Source organism: Grammomys surdaster, unplaced genomic scaffold (assembly GCF_004785775.1).
Source record: "Grammomys surdaster isolate TR1022 unplaced genomic scaffold, NIH_TR_1.0 125984, whole genome shotgun sequence".
Classification (NCBI taxonomy): Eukaryota; Metazoa; Chordata; class Mammalia; order Rodentia; family Muridae; genus Grammomys; species Grammomys surdaster.
In genome coordinates, this window is record NW_021620800.1 from 19942 (window position 1) to 24625 (window position 4684).

The following is a 4684-nucleotide window of genomic DNA, read 5'->3' on the forward strand; positions in this document are numbered from 1 at the left end:
AATCTAACCTGTATGTTTCAGGATCAGTAGGTCTGATGAAGGTGGACATAGAGGCAGCAGAATGGATTTTTTGTATACTGAACTATCCCTGCATCCCTGGGATGAAGCCTACTTGGTCATAGTGGATAATGTCTTTTATGTGTTCTTGGATTCACTTTGAGAGTATTTTTAGCATCAATGTTCATAAGGGAAATTAGTCTAAAAATTTATTTCTTTATTGAGTCTTTGTTTATGTATCAGGTTGACTATAGCCTCATAGAATGAGTTTGGCACTGTTTCTTCTGTTTCTATTTTGTGGAATCATTTGAGTAGTATTAGTATCAGCTCTTCTTTGAAAGAATTCTTCTCTGGAAGAATTTTGCACTAAAACCATCTGGCCCTGGGCTTTTTTGAGTCGGGAGATTTTATAATGACTGCTTACTGTTTCCTTAGGGAATGATTTAAGTTGATTTAACTTTGGCAAGTGGAATCTATCAAGAAAATTGTCCATTTCATGTAGATTTTCTAATTTTTTTTGTGTGTCCAGGCTTTTGAAGTAAGATCTTTTAAAGTAATTCTTTGGATTTCCTCCATGTCTGCTGTTATGCTTCCCCCTTTCCTTTCAGATTTTGTAAATTAGGGTATTTTCTGTCTTTCATTTAGTTTGTCTAAGGGTTTGTCTATGTTGATTTTCTCAAAGACAGCTCTCAAGATTTTTGTTTTGTTGCCTTTTTATTCTTTGTGTGCTTTTTCTTGTTGTTTCTGATTCATTAATTTCAGCCCTGAGTTTGATTATTCCACACCATCTACTCCACTTGTGTGTTTCCATCTTTTTATTCTAGAAATTCTAGGAGTGCAGTAAGCTGTTAGTATAAGATCTCTCCAGTTTATGAAGGCATTCAGTGCTATGAACTTTCCTCTTAGTACTGTTTTCATTGTGTCCGCCCAATAAGATTGGGTATGTCATGCCTTCATTTTCACTGGATTGTAAAAAGTCTTTGTTTCTTCCTTACCCATGGGTTATTGAATACAGTTCTTCAGTTTCCATGAGCTTATAGACTTTCTGTTGTTTTGTGTTGTTGATGAATTCCAGCTTTAATCCATGGTGGTATAAGATACAAGGGGTTATTTCAGCCTTCTTGTGTCTATTGAGGCTTGCTTTGTGACCAACTACGTGGTCAATTTTGGAGACGGTTTCATGAGGTGCTGGGAAGAAGGTATAGTCTTTTGTGTTTGAATGAAATGTTCTGCAGATGTTAGGTTCATTTGATTCATAATATTGGTTAGTTTCATTATTTCTCTGTTAAGTTTATGTCTTGCTGACCTGTCCATCAGTGAGTGTATGATGTTTCATTCTCCCAATATTAATGTGTGGGGTTCAATGTGTGGTTTAAGGTTTAGTAATGTTTCTATTTTAAATGTGGATACCCTTGAATTTGAGGAATATATGTTCAGAATTGATTTGTAATTTGGTGGATTTTTCCCTTGACGAGTATGAAATGTCCTTCCCCATTTCTTTTGGCCTCCCCCAGGGTTGAGCCAGGACTAAGTCAGAAACAAAAGCATCTGGTGCCATCTCTGATTGTCTTGGTGGCAGAATACTGGGCCCCAGCTGGCAGCCACTGGACAGTTTTGCCTTAGAGCTGCAGCGGTGCAGCTCTCCCCCGCCTGGATAAGCTTCCCTGTAGGTGACATCTCTGTTTAGAGTATGCATATATATCTTGCATTTGGAAAGGACAGCTAGAATGGCTTTGTAGCTTAGCAGAGTAGTTTCCTAGCAGTTTCAGTTGCCTTGGAGTTACAAATCATGCCTGTTATCCAGCCCCTACTTTCTCCAGGTTCTCTTGCACAACTTCTGCATTTTGCAGTTCATATTTAGGTTTAGGAGCCACTGAGTTAGTTTTGTGAACAATGTAAATTTGGTGTTCAACTGTTTTGTGTGGGTGGATGCTTGTGTATTCTAGTAACATTTATTGAGAAGACCTTAGTTTCCACACTGGATCTTCTCTAATGTTGTTACCAGAAGTAAGTGCACCACATATTTGAAGACTGCACTACATATTTGAAGTTTTTCTTGGAAGAAGACTACTTCTTGCTGCAGCTTTCTCTCTCTTTCCCAAATCTGGCCACACCTTGCCCATCCCCTCCCGGGGTGGGGGGAATTAAAAATACAACAAATTTTAACAAAAATCTTTTAGCTGGGCATTTGGTTTCACATCTGCCATTCCAGGACCAAGAGACTGAGACAGGACGACTTCTATGACTCTGAGAGAGGCTTGGCCTACATAGAGTTGTAGGTCAGCCTGAATTTGAGTGACACCTTGTTTCAAAACAAAACAATGTAAAACAAAAGAGCATGGCATATGGCTTTAATCCCAGCACTCAGGAGGCAGAGACAGGCAGATCTCTATGAGTTCAAGGGCACCCGGTCTACATAATGAGCTCAAGGCCAGCCAGGGCTCCATAGTGAGACCGTGATTCAAAATAATTGGATGGCGGGAAGGCTGAATGGCTAGACAGACAGACAGATCAGACAGATAGCTGTTCACTGAGTTGATGAGCTGAAGAAATGCATGGTATAAACCAACATTAAATGGACTCTGTCTTGGAATAAAAGAATTTCCAACGATTTCTGAAATGTTGGGCCCCATTTCAGCCCTGGTTTGGGCCTTGTTGACAAACCGAACCCTGACTCGAGTTTCTGCAGCCTTGTGGGAGAGTCTAAGCCTGGCTTGAGTTTGAAACCTGTCTTAGTCACTTCCATTACCAGTGTGACTCAACAGGACCGGTTTGGTCCTGCCTCTGCTCAGCTGTTGCTGATGCAGAAGCTTTGCTATTGGCCCTGTCAGTCACCATATCCTCCTGTCACCCTTCCCCGCCCCCTATGTCATCTCTCCCCACCAAAACCCCTCCTCCCTACGCTCCAAGTTAATATAAACAAGAGGTTAATATAAACATTAAAGTTGAGTTCCTGCTTCAACAAGACTCAGGGACAGGTGTGTTTCTTTGGGCCATTGATACCATCCTGCTCAGCTCTGGAGAGACCCGGCAGGACTGGGACCTCTCTCCTCTTGCCTGGACGTGCTGGCTTTAAGGAGCTGACACTGAAATGCCCCTAAACATACTTTTAAAAAACGCTTTTTATTGAGTCTTTGTGAGTTTCACATCATACTCCCCAATCTCATGCATCTCCTGCCCCTTGATATCCATTTTCAAGAGACCCTTGCAGTTGCCGATGCAAAATAAAGCAAGTGGAAATAATATATATTGTCATGGAACCTCCACTGAGTCACACAGAATACCCTTTTGTCTGCACATCTTTACTTGGAAAAGCTCATTGAAGTGAGTCATTGTTCTGGTTCAAGGCCTCTGGACTCTCCTGAAGTATCAATACTGAATCCTCACAGGGCCTCCTCTCGGATATCCTGCTGTTGCCCTGTGACATAGAGATCCTCAAGCTTTGGATCTGCAGGACCAGCCCCTTCACATTCTCCACAACAATTCATAGATGGGGTAGGAGTTGGGGGTGAGCCCTGGATCTGGGCTTAGGAAGTAGCTGAGGTGGTTGGAATGGCAGCTCTTACACACCATACCACTAGGACAAGCTCTCCAGAACTGCTCTGCTCAGCTCAGCCAATGCTGCAGCTTATGACCTTGGGGCCAGCTTAACCACTGCACCAGGCCCAGCTCTACTATGCTGCCCAGATAAGGTACGGTCCAGATTTCCCCAGTGCTGCAGCTGCCATTCATGAGAGAAGACACCCAGAGCCCAATCTGCAGCAAGAGCTACTACAATGTGCAAGCATGTGGTAGAGATGGGTGAGAAAGAGAAGCAGAAAAGGTTTGAGCACCATGAAAAGAGGTAGAAGAAAGAAGAGAAAAAAGAAAAAAAAAGAGGTAGAAGTAGAGATCAAGGGTGGAGAGGAACAGCCTGATGTGAGTAGCCTACCCTGCCACCTGAGGCCAGAGTGAAGTCCCAGCCCATGCTGGCCATGAGGGTCATTGTCTGGGTTACAGTGCCATGCAGCAACAATGGACTGTGTTGATGCCCGTGGTCCATATTATCAACATAGGTAATATGGACATGTGGATGTTCCTAGCCTGGAACCATGCTGATGTCCAAGGGCTGCTCAGAGATGGCCTCGGCCCTCACTAGCCAGGCACCTAGCCTGGATAACACAGTAGAGCTATCCAAGTGGTACAGAAGCCTGTCCTGAGGACATGAATATGAGAGCCTCACCCCTAATCTGCAGTAGGATACAGGGGAGATGCCAAGCCTCATTCCTACACATGTATCTGCACCTTTTATTTTTTTTAAAAAAGTGTTTTGTTTTGTTTTTTTATGTAGCTATGAGCTACATGGAAATGTCCACCAAATGCTTATGTTCTGAGTGTTTGATCGTGAAAATATGACACTATTTGAAGAAATATTTTAGATTTTAGAAGGTGCAGCTTGGTTGGTAAAGGTCACAAGGATATAACTCTGAAGAATATATCTGGTACCCTCTCTTTGAATTATACTTACTCTCTTGAAGTTTATATTATTTGTGTGTCCTGGGGACTACAGATATAAAGTATAATTGCAAAGACATGCCATGTTATTAAGGTATACTCAACCTTCAATTGCTAAATTTTTAGACAAACTTCACATATTCTATTTGGTTATACCTGCTGAAACCATTCAAGAAAATATCCACACAGCACA